General features: G+C 34.2%; 1 protein-coding gene across 2 annotated transcripts in view; it reads left to right on the top strand.

The window, feature by feature from the left end:
• EDIL3 (EGF like repeats and discoidin domains 3) overlaps nt 1–27,595 on the top strand; it is a 685,096-nt gene that overhangs the window by 652,719 nt on the left and 4,782 nt on the right. The window lies entirely within an intron of this gene.

The raw sequence follows: 27,595 nt of genomic DNA on the forward strand, positions 1-27,595 counted from the left end.
GAACTCTGGGAGATGGCTATGAACCACTACATAGAATTCCGAATACTCCTATTTTTGTCTGCATTTTTGATTTCCTTCCCAGGCTAATTGTACACTATTTCAAAGTCCGATTCTTTTTGTACAGCAAAATAACTGTTTGGTATATGTGTATTGCATTTAATTTATACTTTAACATATGCAACATGTATTGGTCAACCTGCCATCTGGGGGAGGGGATTGGGGGGAAGGAGGAGGAAAAATTGGAACAAAAGGCTTGGCAATTGTAAGTTCTGTAAAATTACACATATACATATACATATATATATATATATAGTAAATAAAAAGCTATAATTAAAAAAAGAAAAGGATTGGGAGAGAGCAAGGTGATTTTAACAGGAGACAAAGGTTTTGGAGAAGGAATATCACTTGTACCTCAAATGAAGAGACTATAATGCTAGAAATGGCTAACTAATACTATAAGAGAGATTGGTATGAGATGCTCTGTCAACAGAACTAATCACTTCAGGGATTTTCAGTTTTAATTTTCCATAAAGTTCAATGCATAATGTAGAAACTTGATATTTGGGCATGTGACTTTCCTTAAGATTTCTTCTCCAAATATTGTTGATTGAGGGAACAGTTCCTGGCCTCTGGTTCCAGAATTTTAAGTTTTTAGGCTGCTGACAGGGATGGGCTATTATAGAAAATTCTGGTCTCTATGAGGTTTCTCTTCTGGGTGTACTATGGGTCTTTGATTAAACATACTTATGGAAATTCAAACATTTGTTTCAGCAGCTTTAATCACTCCAATTAAGGTGAGAGAGTTTGCTTCAAACAAAATTATTAGTATTGTCTCTACAAAGGAAAACAAGATCCAAATTATTGTATTTACTCATTATTCTTACCTGCTGCAGACATTTGCAGAAATTTCATTCTTAAGCCAGATAATTGTATCATTCTTAAGGCTGCCAGTCACTAAAAATTTCCTTCAATTTGTTTGGGAATGTTGTTTAGTCATTGGCTCTCAGAAATAAGAAACTTATTATGTCTCAACTTTCAAGAGGATGCAGCAAATGACATACTTAATGTCTAAGTAATTTAGCAACCAATGGCATCTTGACAAATTGGCTTTTATTCTCAGAATCAGGATTTCTCTTATGAGCTACTTGTCAATTTAATATCCACCACCAACTGCAGCATATTATTAGAAATATTAGATTCTTAGAATCCTTCAAATTTCTCCCCACCACCGCCCACAAAAGGATTTAATTCCATTGTTTTTCTCACTTGTTGATCATTTAAAACACAAACATTACATTTTTAAATGAAAAATTATACTTTTCAATTCCTTTGAACTATTGGGGTGGAATTTGTGAGGTTAGTTTTACTTTCGCTGAATCTGATAGATATGAATCATTTCTATGAATGCTAATATTATGTTTGTATATCAGTCCTTAGTCTGTTAATATTTATATTTTACTGTTGATAATAATATGTAGCACTTAAATATTATATATATATGTAACATAATAATTATGTTTATATATAAATATATACACATAGATATTTACTTATAGATCTCTATGTGTGTATGTTTGTTAGAAAATATACAGCTAATACATATATTGTATCTAACTTACACTTTCACATATTTAACATGTATTGGTTAACCTGCCCTCTGGGGGAAGGGGTGAGGAGAAGGAAGGGAAAAGTTGAAACAAAATGTTTTGCAATTGTCAATGCTGGAAGATTACCTATGCATAAAATGTTTGTAAAAAAATTTAACCAAAAAAAAAAGAAAGAAAGAAAATATACAGCTAGATGGTACAGAGCATCTTGGGTTTCAAGATTCAAGATTCAAAAATACTTGAGTTCAAATTTAACCTCAGATTCTTATTATCTGTGTAACCCTGGACAAATCACTTAACCCTGTTTGCCTCATTTTCCTTATCTATAAAATAAAATGGAGAAGTAAATAGCAAATCATGCCAGTAACTTTGCCAAGAAAACCCAAATGGAGTTATGATGAGTAAGATATAACTGAATTATAACTTATGCTTAATGGAGGAAAGGATATAGAATTAAGAGGAGTTATGAGAGAAAGTTAGATTTTTAACTGAGACTTAAAAGAAGCCTGGAAAAGTAATAGAAAGTGTTGAGGATATAGGGTCTGAATATGGGGTACAACCAGAGAAAATGCCTGAGACAGAAAAAACAATTTTCATGGGAAAGCAAGAAGGTCATTATCTCTGAAGCGAATAGCATGTGGCAGAGAATCAAATACAAGAGGACTTGAAAAGGATGAAGAGGATAGATTATGAAAGGCTGTTTGATTCTGGAGACAACAGATAGCCACTACAGTAAGGACAACAGAAGAATGGTAACTTTGGCTTTAGAAAAATCACTTTGGTGACTGCATAGAGGATAGATTAGAGTGAGGAGGGACTTAAAGCAGGCAGAGTCAGTAGCAGGTTATTGACTTATTTTTAGTAAGATGTGATGAAGGCCTGCAAAACATATTTAGGAGATGTAGCAAAAGTAAAATTTTTTTATTCATTTTTCAAATTATCCCCTCCCTCCCTCCATTCCCTCCCCCTGATGGCAGGTAATCCCATACATTTTACATGTGTTACAATATAACCTAGATACAATATATGTGTGTAGATACCATTTTCTTGTTGGACATTAATTATTAGCTTCCGAAGGTATAAGTAACCTGGGTAGATAGACAGTAATGCTAACAATTTACATTCGCTTCCCAGTGTTCCTTCTCTGGGTATAGTTATTTCTGTCCATCATTGATCAACTGGAAGTGAGTTGGATTTTCTTCCATCAGAATACATCCTCATACAGTATTGTTGTTGTTGTTGTTGTTGAAGTGTATAGTGATCTTCTGATTCTGCTCATTTCACTCAGCAACAGTTGATTTAAGTCTCTCCAAGCCTCTCTGTATTCCTCCTGCTGGTCATTTCTTACAGAGCAATAATATTCCATAACCTTCATATACCACAATTTACCCAACCATTCTCCAATTGATGGACATCCATTCAACTTCCAGTTTCTAGCTACAACAAAAAGAGCTGCCACAAACATTTTGGCACTTACAGGTCCCTTTCTCATTTTTAGTATTTTTTTTTGGATATAAGCCCAGTAGTACCACTGCTGGATCAAAGGGTATGCACAGTTTGATAACTTTTTGGGCATAGTTCCAAATTGCTCTCCAGAATGGCTGGATTCTTTCACAACTCCACCAACATTGTATCAGTGTCCCAGTTTTCCCACATCCCCTCCAACATTCATCATTATTTGTTACTGTCATCTTAGCCAATCTGACAGGTGTGTAGTGGTATCTCAGAGTTGTCTTAATTTGCATTTCTCTGATAAGTAGTGATTTGGAACACTCTTTCATATGAGTGGAAATAGTTTCAATTTCATCATCTGAGAATTGTCTGTTCATATCCCTTGACCATTTATCAATTGGAGAATGGTTTGGTTTCCTATAAATCAGGGTCAGTTCTCTATATATTTTGGAAATGAGACCTTTGTCAGAACCTTTACTTTTAAAAATATTTTCCCAATTTGTTACTTCCCTTCTAATCTTGTTTGCATTAGCATTGTTTGTACAGAAACTTTTTAGTTTGATGTAATCAAAATCTTCTATTTTGTGATCAATAATGATCTCTAGTTCTCCTCTGGTCATAAATTCCTTCCTCCTCCACAGGTCTGATAGGAAGACTATTCTCTGTTCCCCTAATCTATTTATGATCTCATTCTTTATGCCTAAATCATGGACCCATTTTGATCTTATCTTGGTATATGGTGTTAAGTGTGGGTCCATATCTAATTTCTGCCATATTAGTTTCCAGTTTTCCCAACAGTTTCTTCCGAATAATGAATTTTTGTCCCTAATGTTGGTATCTTTGGGTTTGTCAAAGATTAGATTGCTATAGATGTACCCTTTTTTGTCCTTTGTATCTAATCTGTTCCACTGATCTACCGGTCTATTTCTTAGCCAGTACCAAATGGTTTTGGTGACTGCTGCTATATAATATAGCTTTAGATCAGGTACACTTAGACCACCTTCCTCTGACATTTTTCATTAGTTCCCTTGCAATTCTCGACCTTTTATTCTTCCATATGAATTTTGTTGTTATTTTTTCTAGGTCATTGAAATAGTTTCTTGGGAGTCTGATTGGCATAGCTCTAAATAAATAGATTAGTTTGGGGAGTATTGTCATCTTTATTATATTTGCTCAGCCTATCCAAGAGCACTGAATGTCTTTCCAATTATTTAAATCTGACTTTATTTTTGTGGCAAGTATTTTGTAATTTTTCTCATATAATTCCTGACTATTCTTTGGTAGATGGATTCCCAAATACTTTATACTCTTAACATTTGTTTGGAATGAAATTTCTCTTTGTATCTCTTGCTGTTGCATTTTGTTGGTGATATATAAGAATGCTGAGGATTTATGTGGATTTATTTTGTATCCTGCCACTTTGCTAAAATTCTGAATTATTTCTAATAGCTTTTTATCAGAGTCTTTGGGGTTCTCTAAGTATACCATCATGTCATCTGCAAAGAGTGATAGTTTGATTTCCTCATTTCCTACTCTAATTCCTTGAATCTCTTTCTCGGCTCTTATTGCCGAGGCTGCGTTTCTAGTACTATATTGAATAGTAATGGTGATAGTGGGCAACCTTGTTTCACTCCTGATCTTACTGGGAAAGTTTGCAGTTTATTTCTATTGCATATTATGCTTACTGATGGTCTTAAATATATGCTCCTGATTATTCTAAGGAATAATCCATTTATTCCTATACTCTCAAGAGTTTTTAGTAGGAATGGATGTTGGATTTTGTCAAATGCTTTTTCTGCATCTATTGAGATGATCATATGGTTTTTATTAATTTGATTATTAATATGGTCAATTATACTAATAGTTTTCCTAATATTAAACCAGCCCTGCATTCCTGGTATGAATCCTACTTGATCATAGTGTATTATCCTGGGGATGATTTTCTGAAGTCTTTTTGCTAATATCTTATTTAAGATTTTAGCATCAATATTCATTAAAGAAATTGGTCTATAATTTTCTTTCTCAGTTTTCAATCGACCTGGTTTAGGTATCAGTACCATGTCTGTGTCATAAAAGGAGTTTGGTAGGACTCCTTCATTCCCTATTTTTTCAAATAGTTTATATAGCATTGGGGCTATTTGTTTTTTAAATGTTTGGTAGAATTCACATGTAAATCCATCTGGTCCAGGGGATTTTTTCCTGGGGAGTTGATTAATAGCTTGTTCTATTTCTTTTTCTGAAATGGGACTATTTAAGCAATTTATTTCCTCCTCTGTTAATCTAGGAAGCCTATATTTTTAGAGGAAGTCATCCATTTCACTTAAGTTATCAAATTTATTGGCATAAAGTTTGGCAAAGTAACTCCTTATTATTTCTCTAATTTCCTCTTCATTGGTGGAAAGATCCCCCTTTTCATTTGTAAGACTAACAATTTGATTTTCCTCTTTCTTTTTTTCTGATCAGATTTACCAAAGTTTTATCTATTTTATTAGCTTTTTCATAAAACCAACTCTTGGTTTTATTTATTAATTCAATAGTTTTTTTTTCACTTTCAATATTATTGATTTCTCCTTTTAATTTTTGTATTTCAAGTTTAATTTTTGGTTGGGGGTTTTTAACTTGGTCTTTTTCTAGCCTCTTAAATTGCAAGCCCAATTCGTTAATCTTCTCTTTCTCAATTTTCTTCAAATAAGCCTCTAAAGATATATAATTTCCCCTTATTACTGCTTTAGCTGCATCCCACAGATTTTGGTATGATGTCTCATCATTGTCATTATCTTGGGTGAAATTATTAATTGTTTCTATAATTTGCTGTTTCAACCAGTCATTCTTTAAGATGAGATTATTCAGTTTCCAATTACTTTTTGGTCTATTTATCCCTAACTTTTTACCGAATGTAGTTTTATTGCATTGTGGTCTGAGAAGAAGGAATTTATTATTTCTGCCTCCCTACATTTAATTTTGAGATCTTTATGTCCTAATATATGGTCAATTTTTGTATAGGATCCATGAACTGCTGAGAAGAAAGTCTATTCCTTTCTATTGCCATTCAGTTTTCTCCAAAGGTCTATCATACCTAGTTTTTCTAATGTTCTATTTACTTTTTTTAATTTCTTTCTTGTTTGTTTTGTGGTTTGATTTGTCTAAATCTGAGAGTGCAAGGTTGAGATCTCCCACTATTATAGTTTTACTGTCTATTTCTTCTTGCAACTCTCTTAACTTTTCCTTTAGAAAGTTAGATGCTATACCACTTGGTGCATATATGTTTAGTATCGATATGGCTTCATTATTTATGCTACCTTTCAGCAGGATATAGTTTCCTTCCTTATCTCTTTTAATTAGATCAACTTCTGCTTTTGCTTGATCTGAGATAAGGATAGCTACCCCTGCTTTTTTGGCTTTACCTGAAGCATAATAGATTCTGCTCCAACCTTTTACCTTTTCTCTATATGTATCTGCCTGCTTTAAGTGTGTTTCCTGTAAACAACATATTGTAAGGTTCTGATTTTTGATCCAGTCTGCTACCCGTCTCCATTTGATGGGATCGTTCATCCCATTCACATTTACAGTTAAAATTACTAATTCTGTATTTCCTGCCATCATATTATCCCCACATTATGCTTTTTCCCTTGACCCCCCCTGAACCCCTTCCCCAATATTCAATTTATAGACCCGCCTTTTGACGCGCAGCCCTCCATTTTTTTTTAGTATCCCTCCCCCCTCCCTCCACATCCCTTCCCTTATTCTCCTTTTCCTTTTCCCTTTTCCTCTCCCCCCTTTTAATGAGGTGAGAGAGAATTCTCTGAAAAACAAATATGACAATTATTTACTCTTTGAGCCTCTTCTGATGAGAGTAAGATTTACACAATGATTCTCCCCCTCTCTAAATTCCCTCAGATATGGTGTATTTTCTATGCCTCTTCCTGGAATGTAGTTTCCCTCTTTTTATCACTCCCTCCCCTTTTTCTGATACTACCTCCTTCCCTTTACTACACCCCCTCCTTTTTTTTCTTTTATATCAGTAAAATCAAATTATCCATGCGTACTTTCTATATACCCACAACAGAGATATAGTTGTCAAGGGTTCTGTGTACCTTTTTCTGTTTCTCTTCAGTCTTGTGGATATAGATCAAATTTTTTGTTTAAGTCTGGTTTTTTTCTTAGAAACATATGGAATTCCTCTATTTCATTGAATGACCGTCTTCTTCCATGGAAAAAGATGCTAAACTTAGATGGGTAGTTCATTCTTGGTTGCAGTCCTTGATCTTTTGCCTTTCGGAATATCAGGTTCCAGGCCCTTCTATCTTTTAATGTGGAGGCAGCCAGATCTTGGGTGACCCTTATTGTGGCACCTTGGTATTTAAATTGTTTTTTTCTAGCTGCTTGCAGGATTTTCTCCTTTGTGTGGTAATTCTGCAGCTTAGCCACAATATTCCGTGGTGTTCTTTTTTTAGGGTCTGTTTCAGAAGGAGTTCGATGAATTCTTTCAACATCTACTTTCCCCTCTGTTTCTATTATCTCTGGACAGTTCTCTTTGATAATTTCCTGTAAAATAGAATCTAGGCTCTTTTTTTGGTCATAGTTTTCTGGGAAGTCCAATGATCTGCAGATTATCTCTCCTAGATCTATTTTCCTGGTCTATAGATTTTCTCAGTAAGTATTTGACGTTGTTCGCCAGCTTCTCATTTTTTTTTTTTTTTTGTTTTGTTTGACTGATTCTTGGGTTCTCAATGAATCATTCATTTCTATTCGTTCCATCCTGACTTTTAAGGAGTTATTTTCTTCATTCACAGTTTTTAGTTCTTTTTGTAAATGCCCAATTTCATTTTTAAATGAGTTATTTTGCTCTATTGAATTTTTTTCCATTTCCCTAATTTTTTTTGAGAATTATTTTCTTTTTCCAATTCAGAAATCCTATTTTCTTGGGACTTTTTTATCTTCTCCAATTCAGAAATCCTACTTTCCTGTGATTTTTTTTTTACCTTTTCTAATTTACTAATTTTGTTTCCCTGCATCTCCTGCGAATTCTTTATTTTTTCCAACTCCAATTTCAGAACGTTGTTATTCTCTATCATAGCTTCTCTTTCCTTTCCCAATTTTTCTTCAAACTCTCTTAACTTTTTAATAGTCTCTTCATGGAGAGAGTTATGTGATGGGGGCAGGAATCATTCCCCTTTGGTTTGTTATCTGCTGACTCTTTGCTGTTAACTTCCTCGGGGTTGGATACCCGCTCTTTCTCTGTGTAGAAGGAATCTATGTTGTTTTTGGGCTTTTTGCTCATACTTAAAAAATCTTTTGGCGTCTGTCCCTGGGGTAGGAAATTATTTATTTATTTCTTTACCAGCTTCCTCCCAGACAGGATGGATGCAGCAGCCCCTTAGCCTGAGCTAAGAGAGAGCTCTGGGAGAGAGTTCCCCACCCCCTCCCTGGAAGTGCCTCAGAGGTGACCAGCATTGCTGTGCCCTGAGGGCGCTGTGTTTTAGCGGCTTCCCTGAGGTTCGAGACTGAACAGTAAAGGCGACTCAAAGTCTAGCCTATGCATCCTGGTGGGATGTGGATGTCTGCAGCAGGTGACGTGAAAAGCCCCTGCACTCAAACTGGAAGTGTCTGCCAGAAACCACGGTCCCTAGTTCAAAGGTTCCACTTCTCTGGGACTTCCTTTCTGCAGCCTCCAGCCAGCCGAGCCAGGCAATATGAGTTACCGCCCCGCCCACTCTTCAATCTCTTAACTCCCCTGAGGTAGAAGCCTGGGTTGCCTATGTCGGCCACACCCACCAGTGCTGAGATCTGCTGAGTCACCCCCGGGATCCTGGAAGATCCAATCTGGTTTTAAATTTTAAAGTGGCTTATATTTTTCTTCTGAACTGCTGTTTTATAAGCAGAGAAGAGCTAACAGCCTGTGCCAGATTCTTTTATCTCGGTGGATTCTCTGATACCAGAGCCCTCCCCAGCGTGACCAGCGCAGTGTGCCACTACCCCACCGTCTGTGCTGGCCTCTCTTCTTCCTCCCCTGGGAGCTGACCTTTCCTGCTGAAACTCCAGATTCTCTTCAGCTGGTGAGTTGTGCTTCCAGTCCTTTTGCATTTTATCAGTCCAACGCTATTTCTGAGGCTGATTAAATCTAGTTGGTTGTGAGGGAAGAAAGAAGCTTACACAGTCCCGTGTATCTTCTCTGCCATCTTGGCTCCGCCCCAGCAAAGGTAAATTTAATAGATTGGGTGGTGGTGGGTTGCAGGAAGGAGGGATGAGGAGGAAAAATGAGTAATCCAGTATGACTTTTAAACTAAGGGATTCTACAATAATATGGAATTTAGGAGTGGGAAATGAGGGTTTAGAGAGAAAGACAACAAGTAATATTTTAGATATGTTGAATTTAAGATATTTACTGGATATCCAGTTGAAAATATCTCAAAAGCAATTAGAGATATGAGACTGGAGGTCAACAGAGAGGTAAGTGAAAGGTAGATTTAAGGATATTCAGCATAAATAGGAAAATTAAATCTATGGAAGCAATTGAAATCATAAAATAAAGAAATACAAAGGATCAGACCCAAAGCTGAATCTTTTGGGAAACCTACAGTTAAAGATTTTGATTTGGACATATATACATATATTGTATTTAATTTATACTTTAAGATATTTAACTTGTATTGGTCAACCTCCCATCTGGGGGTGGGGAAGGAGGGGAAAAATTAGAACAAAAGGTCTGGCAATAGTCAATGTTGTAAAATTGCCCATGCATATATCTGGTAAATAAAAAGTATAAAAAAAAAAAAGATTGGCTAGAAAGGTAAAAGAACCATGAGCAAATATACATGTACGAAAATATTTATAGAAATTCTTCTTGTGGAGGCAAAGAATAGGAAATTGGGCAAGTGCCCTTCAATTGGGAAATGACTTAACAAAGTGCTATATAAAATTGTGATGGAATACTTTTGTTTATAATGATGAGGGGAATAGTTTTAAAAGAACCGAAAAGTCTCTGATATGAACTGATAAAAAATAAAGTTAACAGAAACAGAACATTGTACATAACACAATTATGAAAGTTAGCTCCTCTGATACAGTGATTCAAAATGATTCCAAAGCAATCATGATAAATAATGTTGTCTACTTCCAGAGAGAAAAGTAATAAACTCTGAGTGTAGAATGAAACATACATTTTTAATTTTATATACATACATATATATATATATATATATAGTGACTATGTATCACGGGCTGGGCTGTGTGAGTGCCCTGCAAGGAGCCCCCCTGTGAGGATTAATGACTGCCTTGGGCCTAGAGGTTCAGCAGCAAAAGTATCACTGCTCCCCACAAAAGCCTGATTTGAGTATTAGCAGTTGCCTTATCCCTCAGGACACTGAAAGTTTTTCTGCCTGGGAAGCATAGTTGAGGTGGGGAAATTCCACTACCCCAGGCCCAGCCCCACACTGTGCAGATGAGAGGCTGCCTGGGCTGTTCCCCCTTCCATGTAGTTTTGTGAATTCCCCCCAACAAGAGCCCCTACCTGCAGAATGTGGCTGAATAGCTGTGTTATGGTCTGTACTGAGTAACTTGAGGTCCTGGATGGGCATAGCCAGATCCTGTTGGGCTCTGGCATCCCTCAGAATACTCTCTACTTTAGGCTCTGGTTTCTCTGCTGGTCCACTACTCTGCGACCAAAGCAAAGCAGTCAGGCTATGGCAGAGAGCTCTATGTAAACCTTCCAAATACAGAGGCTGCCCTTGCTCCTGAATCTATCCCTGCCTGTGCCGGTCTTTTCCTGCCACTCAGGATAAACCTTCTCTGGTGATATTCTAGATTATCTTCAGCTGATAAATTGTTGTACTTCCAATCTTCATGAACCTTAGTAGTCTAACACTATTTTTGTGGCTGATTTTAAAAATTGGTAATGAGGGTATGAGAAGAGCTTAGATAGCTGTGTGTGCCTTCTCCGCCATCTTGGCTCCGCCCCCATGGACAAATGGTACTTCAATTCTTAACATATTGTTTCTGATATTAAGATTGTAATATCTAGGTAGTAATGATTATAGTGCTGGGATGAGAGAAAGACTCATCTTCTTGAGTTCAAATATGGTCTCAGATATTTATTAACTGTGTGATAATGAGCAAATCATTAAATCCTATTTGCTTTAATGTCCTCATCTATAAAATGATCAGAGGAATAAAATGGTAGATGGCAAACGACTCCAATGTCTTTGTCAAAAATTTTTTCAAATGGGGTGACAAAGAGTTGAATGTAACTGAAAAATGACTGAACTGACAAGATTTAAACTAGTAAGTCAAGTCCCCAAAATTCATTAAACACTATCAGGCTAAGTGCTAAGCACTTCAAATGTGGAAGAAAAGATGTAAGATGATCAACTATCTGGGGATAATTTTGTCCTACTACTTTATTTTAAAAATAAGGAAAAAGGATGTCAAAATGTATCTTGTCCATGATCACACATGTTATAGAACTTATTAAATACCCAGTTATGCCTAAATGGGGACATGAAGAGACGGACATCACTGAACTACAGAAAAATTCTATATCTCAACATTGTGCTAAATATTGAGCATAAAAAAAAATTCTCACTCTTTCTCTCTAGCTATCTCTGGCGCTCTCTCTCTCTCTCTCTCTCTCTCTCTCTCTCTCTCTCTCTCTCTCTCTCTCTCTCTCTCACTGTATTTGTTTCTCTGTCTGTCTTTCTCTCTCTTGTCCTCTGCCCCCCTCTCTCTTTCCTTCTTCCCCCTTCCCACCTTCTCTCTCTCTTAAGCACAGGTGCATATATATTCACACGCACAAATATACAAACACCCCATGTTCCCAAGGAACTTCAGACCTAATGGGGAAACAATATACAAACAATTTTGTTCAAACAAGTTATATGCAGAATAAATTGCAGATAACATGGAAGGCATTAGAAATAAGAGAGATTGGGAAAAAGGCTTTTTGTAGATGGTAGCAAATAAGAGGGCTGGATTTCAAATCTAAGTCTTCTTCTAATTCTATACCTAGTCTCCTTTGCTTAGAGTTATTGATATTGACCTTACTTTTCTTTCAGAAACTTCCTTGTACCTCTGATTTTTAGTTTCCAAGGCTCATCTGTCCAGTTTTTGACCATGATTCATACTCACTGTGGTTTACAACTACAACCTATGAAAGAAAGACCTTTACTATAATCTCACTAATCCTCCCATCTCATCTCTTCTTCAGTTCAATCAGCACCGTGGAATGAAATGGTGGAAGTTCAGTAATCAAAAATAATCTGGTGGGAATTATAAAACATTATTTTTTAACTTAAGAGCTTTATTTACCAGTGAAAACAAAGCCAATATAAAATAGTTCAGTGAAATTCAGCAGTCCTTGAAGTCCAAGATTCCCATTTTAATATGATCACAAAAAGTAGTAAATCTAATGCTCTAAGTGAATATTATTCATTCTGAAAATTCATAAAACCATTTTAATAGTATAAAGTGATTGAAATACTGTTTGCATCCACAAGGTCTCTTCAAGTCCACTGAACTGTGTTCCCATTTTCCCTCACATTTTCATCAGAAACCAAACACATTTCATATGGGACCTTTGGAGTTTATATCTTTGGACAGTTAACAAGGAAGCCTTCTATAACTTCAATAACTGTGAGGGATTTTAGAGAGGAAAGAAATCTCTGAAACAACAAAGATCTAAACTTTGAAAAAGGCTTATGGGGACATATCAACATTTTAAAATGAGTATCGCTAAAATTGATATCTAGAATAGGGGTTGGAACAGTATAAATAATACATGTCATACAACCCTTTAACCTTCAGAAAATGAGCTACTTTATCCTACTTAATTCAAGTTTCTCAGGAGATTTCAAATGTAACACCATGTAGAGAGAAGAAAGGTAGAAAGAAATGCAAGAAGGCAAATGATAGATTTTTAAAAAGAAATATTCAAGGAGATTTTTCTGTACTATTTAGGAATTAAAATCAATTAACTAAATAAAATGTTACATTTATGATATGTAATGACATACATATCTAAACATTAATATTTATTCTTTTGTAGAAATGGCACCTACCTCCTTAGTTTTAACTAGAAATATGATACAGTAAGCAGAATAAGAGGCATTAAAGAAAATATTTGGGACATATTTGAAGAAACATTGGATAGATACACTGAAGAAGAGAGGACAAGTACATTATTATTCTTTGAAAGTATCCCAATTCAATTTCAGTATTTCTTACCATAGAAAGAAATATAATGCAATGGAAAGAAAACTGTTTCTCAAGTCAGAGACTCTGAATTAAAATCCTGTTCCATCTACCATCTGAGTGATTTTAGAAAAATCTTTAATTTTTCTGATCCTAGGTTTCTTTATATTTGAAATTAAGTGATTGAGCTCTGTAACCCTTGAAATTCTTTGCAGCTCTAAATCTATTAATTAAACTCTAATTAAAGAAGGACTATTTGAGATAGGTCAATATTATAGCTCTGAAATTTTAAAGTTCCTTTGGTGCTTATTTAATATAGATAATGCCTTGTTCCATCAGTTGTTTGATTGAGCATCTATTACAGATTTAATCAGAATACATGATGGGGAAAAAAAAGACTTTTGGCAGTGTGATTAATTGAGAAAAGTAGGTTTTTGGAAAAGATGGAGCAGATTTTTTCCAATACCAAATGACCTTCTTCTTTCTATGGCAAATGGTCTGCTAAATATTAAGGACATTTTCAAATGTGAGTGTTTACAGAGAAGTCAATAATGGCGGTGAAATGTCTGATACCATGGAATATGAGGATCATTTAAAAGAACTGTATTATTTAGCCTGAAGAAGAAAAGTCTTAATGGGGACTTAATCTGTTTTCAAGTATTTGAAGGCTGGCAAATAGCAGTTTGATTTGATCTGGAGAATAAAACTTGGAACACATTGAAAATTCCAAAGAAGCAAATTTCAACTAAATATACAGAAAAAATAGCATTCTTCTAGATATTGCCCAAAGCAGAAGCAGAGAGTTTCCCTATCCTTGGAGGTCATAGAGGAGATCCCTTTTCCAGATCATTCTGTACTACATTATTTCTAACTCCTGTTTAATTAAAGTTCACCGATTCAATGAAAACTTGATGCAGCACACTTAAATGAGAGTAACATGAAGTACAGACATTAAATACAAGCTTATCTCTTAAGGAAGAACTGAAGAACAGCAATTAAGACCATTAAAAAAAGGATAGTTTTTGTATTTCACTAGAAATAGGATGGTAAAGTCATGAGGAGAAAAAGGGGAGGAAGACAGTTCTTTCACTCTTCTTTTCTTTTTCTCTGCCTCTTTTCACTGGCTGTGAAATGAAATAAATGGAGAAGTACTTATTACCTTGTAGCCAAAGGAGTTGGGAACTTTTGGTAAACAGTGGTGGTAGTAGTAGTAATAGTAGTAGTAGTCATAGTCATAGTTGTATATGAAGAGTGGGAGAACCTAAACTGCAAAGAGAAGATCTACCTTTTTTAATGTTAAATTGCTTGTTGGAATTATAGTTTTTTAGTCCTTAATGGGACCCTCTCTTTAAGACTATTTGGAATCATAGTGCCAATGATACTACTTGATCTGGGTATAGCTTTGTCTTTCTTTTTTGGAATAACATTTGAAAAGCTGAAATCTCCCTTTTTCCCCCTTTTCTCTTTCTCCCCTTGCCTTTTTCCCTCCCCTTACCCACAAAGTAATAGATAGGACATACAGAGAAGAGAAATACAATGCATCATGTTGGAGCTGAAATCAAGACCTTATTTCATTTGGCTAATTATGTGCCAGTTATGTACATTTTTAACAGATGCAGTGTATGTATTTTAGCAGAGTTTGTATATTTGTAGTCTTTTCTCATAGGAAGCCCTTATACTTATATTTTAAGTTAGTATCCTCAAGTGTAACTTATACCCAGTAATGTTTGCTTGTTTGTAACTCCTCTGTTGGCCATTTTATTGCTTCAACTGCTCTGCAATGAGGATTCATCATTTTCTTGCTTCCAATCAGGATGCTGCCCAGGTAGTAGAAATATTCTGCGATAGCTTTTAGTTTTGTTTTGTAATGAATAGTTGTTCTTTTTGTTGATTTTTTAGGAATTCATATGTGTTGAATTACATGGCTTAGAGGTTAGTAGCTAACTCTGAAATTCTTTGAAATATTATCAATAATCTAGCATACTATTTTCAGAAGAAAAAAAGACTATTATAATCTATTAATAATTACAGCTCCTTTGTGCATAAATATGCTATTCTCTTTAAAACTAATTTCTTAATGAAGAATAGAGAGCCCAAGATGCTCTTGAAATATTACAAATTTAGCTTAACAATAGATTCTGTTTTATGTATTGTATCTTCTACCTTTGACTGATAATGTTCAATTGGGGTTTACAGAGGATATATTCAAATACTATAAATTAGTCATATGATTTTGGTGTATTGGTAAATTCTCCAAGAAAGTGTAATTAATGAAATAATGGCCAGAATTCATGTTTTGATGATGTTTATTTTAATCACAATGCCTTTGGCCAGAGGTTTTGTCTTAAAAAGCCAAGTATCTATTTGTAGCTGCGGTCAATACTTTTTGATAGTGAACAAAATGAGGAAAGATGAGTTGAAAATTATAGTTCTAAATTCTCCAGGGAAAGTGCAATGGAAGCATGCTAAATTTCAGGGTCATGCTTTAATAACTATTAATTTATAGATAATTAGAAGTAATAATAGGTCTTTTATCCAAACAGAACATTTGTTTAGACCCCATTGTCAGCTCAAGTGGACTAGATTAACATATATACCCATTACCAAATGAACACATTCACATTTTGAGGAGGACATTCATTATCTAGAACTGTGGTTTCTTCTGAAAGCACAGAAAGTGATCCAGTATAAAAACTTCCTCCATTTTTGTAGATGAGCAAAACTTTCTGTAAAATGTAGCCTTAAAGCCTTGCTTAGAGAATTTCATCCTGGTCATAGAAATAATATGTAAAAGAAGTTCAGCTAAAATTCAAGTATTCCCTTATTTTGGGCAAATTCCATACATAAAAACATTATTCTATGTCATGGAATAATAGAAAAAAGTTAATAATCCAAAGGACTCAATAACTCATGTTCCACATTCCCCACATACATCTTACTGGCCTCCATTATTTTTTCAATTCCATTTCTTAAATCTCTTTTTGTTCCCTAATCTTACATTTAATTCTAATTTCCACTGGATATTCTTCATAATCTAAATCAGTCATCAGCATGTCAGGTCTCTCCCACAAACTTGGTGCCTTCTAAGAACCTTTCAGCAGTTCTTTCCTATACACAATAATATTCACTGGGGAAAACACAATTTGACTGCCACATATTTGTTCAATAAAACATTTTTCCTTAGATTAAGAAGTCTATATTTTATCATTAGGAGGAGATTGAATTTATATATTAGATTATTTTTTTCTGGAATCTAAACAAAATGTCGAGATAGTGTTGAATTAATGTGTGTTTCATAGATATAAGTACTTATTAGATGTGACAATAAGCTAATAAGAATGATTTCTGCAAGTTACAGATCAAAACCAGTTTTAATAGTTCAGCCGCATCATATAAAGATTGGTAATCAAAGACTTTCTTAATGGAAATCAATGATAATTTGCTTGAACCTACATTTAATTTCCTATGAGAACAGCTAATACATTCCTATGCTCTTTATAATTTACACTAGTCATTTACATTCTGCATCATTACATTACAATGATTTCCAGCCATTCACTACTTTCTTAAGTCTATGTTATCAATCCTGAGTCTTATTCAATGGTACTGATTAAAACCTGTCAACAGCTGCCCATCCTGTGTAACTCTCATCTATATCCTCCTTTGAAATCCCTATGGGAAGTTTATATGAAATATCAGGACTTGACACTACATGACATTGCAAAGATGACCATTGGTCATTCCTTACTCCTTTCAATAATTGTGGTATGGTAGCAATAGTATGAATAATAATATTAACATGAACAATAATGAGATTTTACCTTCAATAATGAAACTGCCTTCACATGCAATATATCATTGGATGATTGTTGTGAAAATTCTGAAAGGCAATCTAAACAAATTTTATTCCTGTTTTGTATGGGAAAGAAAAATGTTCTTCAGAAATGTCATTAGCCAAAGGTCATTCAGAGAATCAATGGTGATGTGTGAATTAATAGCTGCAATATGTTTTTAAAAAGCAAACTAAAAAACTTGATCATATTGAGATGACTTTCCCATTTATTGCAGATTGACTTTATCTTTTCCATTAAACACATTTCAAAAAAGTTGTTTATAAAACAAAAATATGCACATAAAAATAACAATTTACCTTTTAATTCTAATATAATTGTTGAAATTCAAGTTTACATTATTAAAAAAGAGATGCCATGAATTTAAAATGAAATATATTTAGCTTCATATATATATATATATGTATATATATGTATATATACATACACATATATTCATGTATACATATACATATATATTTTCCACTGATTTGTTTAAAGGAAATCTTAAAATCACTATCAACTATCTATTAATTCAGAACTGAAGAATAACTCTGTAGAGCACTAAAATAAGCAAAATTTTAGTGATTGCCTTCCCTTACTCATGCTCCCCCTTGAGAATGAAAGTATGGTCTCCTGATAGTGACATTATTGACAGACGTATGTGTGGTTAAACTGTCCCTAAAGTTGTGATAAGTGAATTTAAGAGTGATAGAAATTTTGGCTAGGCCTATGTGGAGTCCCAGCAGTGCAAGATTCTTTGGTTTCATCTTCAAATAGAAGGGTTTGTCAATATGATCTCTGAGTCGGCCTTATCTGGATTCTGAAAATCATTATGATTGGGGCAGCTAGGTGGCGCAGTGGATAGAGAACCAGCCTTGAACTCAGGAGGACCCAAGTTCAAATGTGGTCTCAGACACTTAACACTTCCTAGCTATGTGACCCTGGCAAGTCACTTAATCCAGCCTCACCAAAAAAAAAAAAAAAAAAAAAAAATTTACTATGATTAATAAATTGGGGGGGTGTAAGAAAGAATGCATACATTATCCAGGTCCTGAAGATAGCTAAAGAATTAAATGTACTAGAAGACCATTCTTTAACCAGTAGATCAGTAAGCCCAAAAAAGAATTCAATTTTTCATGATTACATTCATTGTAGGATAACAAAACATTTCACTTGCATTTGTCTGACCATTTCACTGGTGTCCACATCTTCTTTTCATGAAGTTCCCAAAGTTCACAATTTCTGCCTCCAAACATCCTTCAGTCCTTTTTTCCAATTGGGAAAAATAATTTTACTCAGTATATTAGTAGTAAGCAAAAACTGATTTTACTAAGATGCTACAATATGGTATCATGATTAATTCAATTTTAGATCTATCAGGATGTTTAGGCGGAAATATCTAACACATAGTTATCAATATAGTAAAGGAACTTGTGAAATGGCAGAGCAGTGATATAGATAGAAAGTCATCAATTTAGAAATAAGTGTTAAGCTGTGGGCATTAATTTGATTTTCTAGCAAGGGAATATAAGTAAAGAAAGGGAAAAAATCTAAAGACCATTTTTAGGAATCATCTATATTATGCAGCAGCAAAGAAAACCCTGTGAAGAAAATAGAGGGATAAGATAATAGAGAGTTTCTGAATAAGTCAAATAACTATTTCTTAGAATAGATGGCTCATGAATTTATAAGAAGGCTAATTATATGGAATTTGTAATGAAATAATTTAATAAAAGCCAGTTCAGAGGTGATTGTTGGGAAAAACACTCAATAAAAGTTATTTTAACATATATGAATGTTGACATAGTATTATGAAACAGAAAATTCCCACAATCCATCAAAGTTGTTTGATTTTGCAAAATGGAACTGTGGTGAAATCGAAATCAGAATCTTTAAAAACTACCTTATTGCAAACCAGAAGAAAGTATGCTAACATTTATAAAATTCTAGTTGCTCAAAAACACTAACACATAGAGACTGATAAAGAACAAACAGAGGACACAAAAATTTCTTTGCATCCAAGAAGGATGTTAGAAAGATTCCTACTCCCAATTTTCCCCTGAAAAGGACAAGTACACAGTTCAAAGAAATAGAAGCCATAGACTCTTAGTTTTGAAAGAGACCTTCAAAATTATCAAAAACAAAGAAATTGGATGATTTACACAGGGTACACAGATAGCAAGTGGCAGAACAATTCCAAAAGTGTTGTTTTATCCACAATATGATTCTGCCTGGAAATCATATCTCCCCTAATATTATCTGATAATATTAATGTTTTGACTACCACAATTGCACACTAATTACTGCTATGAAGCATTTAGTACTTTAATCTTCTGAAATTAATTAAGGCAAATGGCTATCTAACCACACGGCACCTATTTTGTATGTGAGGTAACATTTTTTTTAAGTGTATGTATGCCTTGATACTTCTCTTTATTTAAGGACATATTATTAGATTAGATTAAGGAAGGACATATTAGATTCCAATGATCGAGCTTTTCTTGTTATTTTTATATCTTGAGTCTGTCAAGTGTATTATATATCTTTCCTATCTTCTTAATATATGCACACTTGGTGAACTGCCGTCTATATTTCTAATCCCAGTTATTCATTTTAAAAATATTTAGCAATCTAGGGCCAAGTTATTCAAGAGTTAGCCATGGTAACTCTTCATAAATATTGCTCACATTTCTGAGCATTCCCCAGCTCTTGAAAATATTCATTCAAGTCTTTTCCCAGGATTTGAAGTCAATCTCACTGGCCAATGGAAACTCCATTATCTTCCCTGTTCTGAAAATCAAGGAAATATGTACACTGTTATAGTCCTTGGTTATCTCTTCTTCTCCATGATCTTTCAAATATAACTGTGATCCCACAATGCTATGTGCAAATTCTTTCAGTATCTGAGAATATAGTCAGGTAATAATCTCACCCATACTATGTGCTAGTCACTCTGCTAAGTGGTGGTGCCTAGAATTAAACAAGGAAATGGAAATACTCTAATTCTATGTAGGCAAGCACAGTAAAGATTGAGAAAATGTTCCTTCTCCCTTCACATCCTACCCTTCTTATCCTCTGACCCAACAATACCCCTATTAACTTTATTTATACAATAAATCATTAAAAACTGTGGGAGATTTCTTTTGTTATCATTAGCTTTTCTCATCAGCCACAGCTAATTCTAAGCTTTAGAATTTGTCACCATTCTTTAGGATTATGTGGCACTACTATGTGTGGATATGTGTGTTTATGAATATGGATGTATGTGTGTATATACATATACATATTTAATATCTCTTGTTTTGTTTTCCAGTTACTTTTTCCTATTTTCTCCATCCAACTCTGCTCACATTCCCTGCATGAAAAAGAAAATTAAAGCTCATATTACAAATGTGTATAGCTCAGCTAAATAGTTTTTTTTTTTAACATTGATTAATCAAATATTGATAAGAGAATATATATCTGAATGAAACCATAGCTCTAGATAATAATATATAGGAGCAAACTAAGACTCAATTAAATGAATTGTTGAAAATCACACAGGGATAAGTAGCAAAGATTGGTCTTTGGTACTTATATTTGACTCCAAAACTACTAATTCTTCTATAGCTCTAGAAGTTGTTTCATCCTTTATTTATAAGCATACTAATAGCTGATTTTAATATCCTATCTAATGATGCTTAATATTATGTGGATCTTTTGGTTTACACCATCATGTTCCACTGGTATCCAAGAAAAAAAAATTGATTTCCAGATTAATAATATAATTTGCTACCACATGCTGAGAATTAAATCTTTACAAGTTTTTGACATACATTCTTCTCAATATGAGAGAATAGGTGACCTAAGAGAACTGAATCAATCATTTTTCTAGCAAAAGAAGATAGATTGGAAAAACATTAAGTGCTTTGGAAAGACATTAAGTGCTCTTGGATAGGCCAAGTGAATATAATTAAGATGACAATACTCCCTAAACTAATCTATTTATTTAGTGCTATACCAATCAGACTCCCAAGAAACTATTTTAATGACCTATAAAAATAACAGAATTAATATGGAACAACAAAAGGTCGAGAATTTCAAGGGAAGTAATGAAAAAAATTAAATGAAGGTGGTCTAGCTGTACCTGATCTAGAACTATATTATAAAGAAACAGTCACCAAAACCATTTGGTATTGACAATTGATTAGTGGAATAGATTAGGTTCACAGGGCAAGATAGTGAATGAAAATAGCAATCCTGTGTTTGACAAACCCAAAGATCCCAAATTTTGGGATAAGAATTCATTATTTGGCAAAAACTGCTGGGAAAACTGGAAATTAGCATGGCAGAAATTAGGCATGGACCCACATTTAACACCACATACTAAGATAAGATCAAAATGGGTCCAAGATTTAGGAATAAGAACAAAATCATAAATAAACTGGAGGAACATGGGATGGTTTACCTCTCAGACTTCAGGAGGAAGGAGTTTGTGTCCAAGGGAGAACTAGAGACCATTATTGATCACAAAATAGAACATTTTGATTACACCAAATTAAAAAGTTTCTGCACAAACAAAACTAATGCAAACAAGATTATAAGGGAAGTAACAAATTGGGAAAACATTTTTACAGTTAAAGGTTCTGATAAAGGCTTCATCTCCAAAATATACAGAGAATTGACTTTAATTTATAAGAAATCAAGCCATTCTCCAATTGATAAATGGTCAAAGGATATGAATAGACAATTTTCAGATGATGAAATTGAAACTATTTCCACTCATATGAAAGAGTGTTCCAAATCACTATTGATCAGAGAAATGCAAATTAAGACAACTCTGAGATATCATTACACACCTGTCAGATTGGCTAAGATGACAGGAACAAATAATGATTAATGTTGGAGGGGCTGTGGGAAAACTGGGACACTGATGCATTGTTAGTGGAGTTGTGAAAGAATCCAACCATTCTGGAGAGCAATCTGGACTTATGCCCAAAAAGTTATCAAAATGTGCATACCCTTTGACCCAGCAGTGCTACTCCTGGGCTTATATCCCAAGGAAATACTAAAGAAGGGAAAGGGACCGGTATGTGCCAAAATGTTTGTGGCAGCCCTTTTCATAGTGGCTAGAAACTGGAAAACTAATGGATGTCCATCAATTGGAGAATGGTTGGGTAAATTATGGTATTTGAATGTTATGGAATATTATTGTTTTGTAAGAAATGACCAACAGGAGGAATACAGAGAGGATTGGAGAGACTTACATCAACTGATGCTAAGTGAAACGAGCAGAACCAGGAGATCATTATACACCTCAACAATGATACTGTATGAGGATGTATTCTTATGGAAGTGGATATCTTCAACATAGAGAAGAGATAATCCAATTCCAATTGATTAATGATGGGCAGAATCAGCTACATCCAGAAAAGGAACACTGGGAAATGAATATAAACTGTGTGCACTGTTTTGTTTTGTTTTGTTTTGTTTTTCTTCCCAGATTATTTTTAGCTTCCCAATACAATCCTTCCTTTGCAACAACAACAACAAAATTCAGTTCTGCACATATATATTGTACCTAGGATATACTATAAGATATTTAATATGTATGGGAATGCCTGCCATCTAGGGGAGGGGGTGGAGGGAAGGAGGGGAAAAAATTGGAACCGAAGGGAGTACAAGGATAATGTTGTAAAAAAAATACCTATGAATATGTACTGTCAAAGAAAATGTTATAATTATAAAAATTAATAAAAAATAAAAAATAAAAAAATCATCCTGCTGATCATTTCTTATAGATCAATAATAATATTCCATGACATTCATGTACCATAACTTTTTCATTCTCCAAATAATGGGCATCCATTCAAGTTTCCATTTCTTGCCACTACAAAAAAACGGTTGCCACAAATATTTTTGCACGTGTAGGTCCCTTTCCCTCCTTTAAGATCTCTTTGGAATATAAGCCCAGTAGTTATATCCCAAGGAAATACTAAAGGGGGGAAGGGGACCTGTATGTGCCAAAGTGTTTGTGGCAGCTCTTTTCATAGTGGCTAGAAATTGGAGGATGGGTGGATGTCCATCAATTGGAGAATGGTTGGGTAGGTTATGGTGTATGAGGGTTATGGAATATTACTGCTCTGTAAGAAATGACCAGCAGGAGGAATACAGAGAGGTTTGGAAAGACTTACATCAACTGATGCTGAGTGAAATGAATAGAACCAGAAGATCGCTGTACACTTCTATGTTTTATGAAGATATATTCTGATGGAAGTGGATATCTTCAACATAAAGAAGATCCAACTCACTTCCAGTTGATCAATGATGGACAGAAACAACTACACCCAGAGAAGAAACACTGGGAAGTGAATGTAAATTGTTAGCACTACTGTCCATCTACCCAGGTTACTTATACCTTCGGAATCTAATACTTAACGTGCAACAAGAAAATTAGATTTACACACATATATTGTATCTAGGTTATACTGTAACACATGTAAAATGTATGGGTTTGTCTGTCATCTAGGGGAGTAGAGGGAGGGAGGGGATAATTTGGAAAAATGATTACAAGGGATAATATTATAAAAAAAATTACTCATGCATATATACTGTCAAAAATTTTATAATAAAGTGATTTTTTCAAAAAAAAAAAAAAAGAAGAAGAAGATAGAAGGCATTCTACTAATCCTTACTCTTAACTTATACCTCTTTTTTCAAGGTATCAATTATGATACATATCCAAAACACAGGTTTCCTCAAGTTCCATATGTTGAGAATAAAAGCAATATCATATTTTAATTCATCAATTAACTTGTCACCAGATAATTAGCTAATAGACTTCTCTCCAATTTAAAACATCTGTGCAATTTTTTGTAAAAGACTCTCACATGCAACAGATTTTTGCTTGTGGATTAGAGTTTATACCTCCTCATTTTTTTTTCAGAAATTCAACTGAATGTAAATGTTTATTGTTTTATAGTGTATATGGTTGCATACCTTTTAAAATATGTTCTCTGAAGTCACTGAAAAAAATTCTGACTTAGAAATCTTCTTCCAAGTAATGAATAGTGATGACATTATCAGCAGTGTTTCACTAGTAATATATAGCCAGGAAGGATTTGCCTACATATGCATGATAACATTTTTGAAAATCTATATTTTCAAACTTACCTCTTTTCCTTGTTACATGGAGATGAGAATAAATCCGTTTGTTTCTAGTTTCATTGTTATGATCTTGGTACTGTTTGACTATTTTAGATATAAATTGTAACTCCTATGCTATGTTCAATATCACTTGTTTAAATCTATGTGGAAAAATTTAACTATTTCTCCAACCTTCATACCCTGAAATGAGAAATTAGTAATCAGTTTATTCATAGTTTTGATTCTCAAAACTTGTTCTCCATTAGTTACTTTATGTCAGTTATGCTCAAGTAATGCTTGAGGAACTAATAATTCCTATTTGAAATCTAAGCTACAGATTAGTAGTCTAGAATGGAAATTGTTAACACTCTTTCTTCCTTCCCTGGGATCAACATACATAGAACTCTATTTGAGTAGACTGCAAACTTTGCAAGAAAAGTTTATGAATCTAAACCAGGACTTCCAAAGTTATCCATGCTTGCCACAACAATGTAGCAAAATTAGATTTTAGATTTCTGTATCAAATGGTGGCACCAAAATCCTGTAAGCCTTTTGAAAACAACACTGTGCTTCAGGGAGTATGCAGGAAGCCAGAAAGCTTATACTCCATTGTTGCAAAGGCAATGTCTTTGGGGTTTTATATTCGTATTTCCTTAGGTGAAATATTGTATTGTGTGCCTATAAGATCAAAGTTACTTTGACTAAATGAGACTTTTGTTTTTCTTTCTCCTTCTCATTGTCCTCCTTTTTCTTTCTACTCTCATTTCTCTTTTTCTTCTCCCCTCCTCTTCTCTTTATTTCTCTTCTTTTTCCTCATTTTCTTTCCTTGTTTTTCCTCTTGTACTTGCTCCCATCTTCTACTCAAGAGCATTAATTCAGGGATTTTAATTCCCATAAGAGAAAAAAAAAGATTCTACACTTACCAGAGTTCAATATTATTATCTCCAGAAAATATGAATTCATAAAAATGACCTGGGGGATAAGTTTTTATGTTAAGTCAAAATATGTTCTCCATATCAGATAATGTGATATTTTACTTTCACCATCTATTGAAAGTAGATTTTTCTCACTAACTTACAGTGAAGTTACCCTGTCTTTTCTGTGCTTAATATTAATCAGTGTCACCAACACCTTATGCTTTGAAGCAGAGTATCTTTTTTTATTTTATTTTTACTACTTCCAGAGCACCTTTATTGCTCATGTGTGACTGAACCAACTCCTTCTAAAGGGCATTATTTCTTATCTTTTACTTTTCATTTCAGTCCTCTTGAAGCAATATATTTCATTTTCTACTACCTGGTGTTGGGGTTGCTTTTTCCCCCATAATTTTACTGTCAGATCTCCTATTAGTTAATTTTGATTCTAAACAAGAAAAGTAAAAACCTTCCTGTAGCTATCAGGTATTTAACAAATTGAAATTTGTAAGTTTTGAAGATTTTTTTTCTTCAAACATGTCAGAGTTAAGGACCAAATCAACCTAAAACAATTGTAGAAAGATCACATTTCCTTTTCTGAGACGAGTTAAATTCAAAAATAGAGCCATGGTATTACAATTCAAACTGGGAAAACCAAAGATAAGCTTCTTTGGTTCCTATACATGAGAATATAAAAGAGAAATACTTTTTTCACCTGTTCCTTGTTCTATTGTTTGCTATATGTGATATATGCTTTTTTTGCTTTAATAATATTTATCATTATGAGACAAGAAAACTGAAGTGAGGAGCAGAAAGGCAACAGCCAACACCAATAGCATCAGTAAGATATTAGATTCTCTTTCAATATGAACCTGTTCTTAGGAAGCATGTACAAGTAGAGGCTAGGTTTTAGAACTAAGGTTCCCAAACTGACTCTTCAACTGGCTCTATAGAGCTCTATTCACTGATAGGAAGAAAACCAAGAAATCCAGGTGAAACCTTGTCATTTTATAGAAGTATATCCCTGTGGTGTTATTTGGATGGATTTCTCTCTCTGTCCATGTTTATACTTCACTGTGTTTTATGTGTCCCAGGAGAAACATTGTGTGGCAAGCTGTCTCACATCTGAAGCACAGAATATACCAAAGGCACAATCAATGATAATGCTTCATGCAATTTACCCTCTTTCAGTGCCTTAGGCAACTAATACTACAAGTTTCAGAGAAGGTACCAATCTGCATTGAGGGGGAAGATTTTTTCATTAGGGAATTTGTATATTTCTTTTTTTTTTCTTTTTTTTTTATTACAGCTTTTTATTTACAAGACATATACATGGGTAAATTTTCAGCATTGACCATTGCAAAACCTTCTATTACAACTTTTCCCGTCCTTTCCCCCACCCCCTCCCCTAGATGGCAGATAGACAAATACATGTTAAATATGTTAAAGTATATGTTAAATACAATATATGTATACACATTTATACAGTTATCTTACTGCACCAGGAAAATTGGATTTAGAAATAAGATAAAAATAACCTGAGAAGGAAAACAAAGATGCAAGTGGACAAAAACAAGAGTGGAAATGTTATGTTGTGGTCCACTCTCATTTTCTATAGTTCTTTCACTGGGTGTAGCTGGTTCTCTTCATTATAGAACAATTAGAACTGTTTCAGTTCATCTCATTGTTGAAGAGAGCCATTGATCATCAGAACTGATTATCATATAGTATTGTTGTTGAAGAGTATAATGATCTCCTAGTTCTGGTCATCTCAGTATCAGTTCAAGTAAGTATCTCCAGGCCTTTCTGAAATCATCCTGCTGGTCATTTCTTACAGAACAATAATATTCCATAACAGTCATATACCATAACTTATTCAGCCATTCTCCAATTGATGGCCATCCATTCAATTTCCAGTTTCTAGCCACTGTACAAAAGGCTGCCACAAACATTTTTTGTGCAAATGAGTCCCTTTTCCTTCTTTAATATCTCTTTGGGATATAAGCTCAGAAGTAACATTGCTGAATCAAAGGGTATGGACAGTTTGATAACTTTTTGAGCATAGTTCCAAATTGCTCTCCAGAATTGTTGGATGCATTCATAATTCCACCAACAATGTACCAGTGTCCCAGTGTTCCCACGTCCCCTCCAAAATTCATCATTATCTTTGCCTGTCATCTTAGCCAATTTGAAAGGTGTGTAGTGGTATCTCAGAGTTTTCTTAATTTGCATTTCTGTTATCAATAATGATTTGGAGCATTTTTTCATGTGGTTAGAAATGGTTTCCATTTCTTCATCCAAAAATTGTCTGTTCATATCCTTTGACCATTCATCAATTGGAGAATGGCTTGATTTCTTATAAATTAGTCAGTTCTCTATATATTTTGGAAATGAGGCCTTTATCAGAACCTTTGACTGTAAAAATGTTTTCCCAGTTTATTGCTCCCCTTATAATCTTGTCTGCATTGGTTTTGTTTGT

This window comes from Sminthopsis crassicaudata, chromosome 1 (genome assembly GCF_048593235.1).
Source record: "Sminthopsis crassicaudata isolate SCR6 chromosome 1, ASM4859323v1, whole genome shotgun sequence".
NCBI classification, from domain to species: Eukaryota; Metazoa; Chordata; class Mammalia; order Dasyuromorphia; family Dasyuridae; genus Sminthopsis; species Sminthopsis crassicaudata.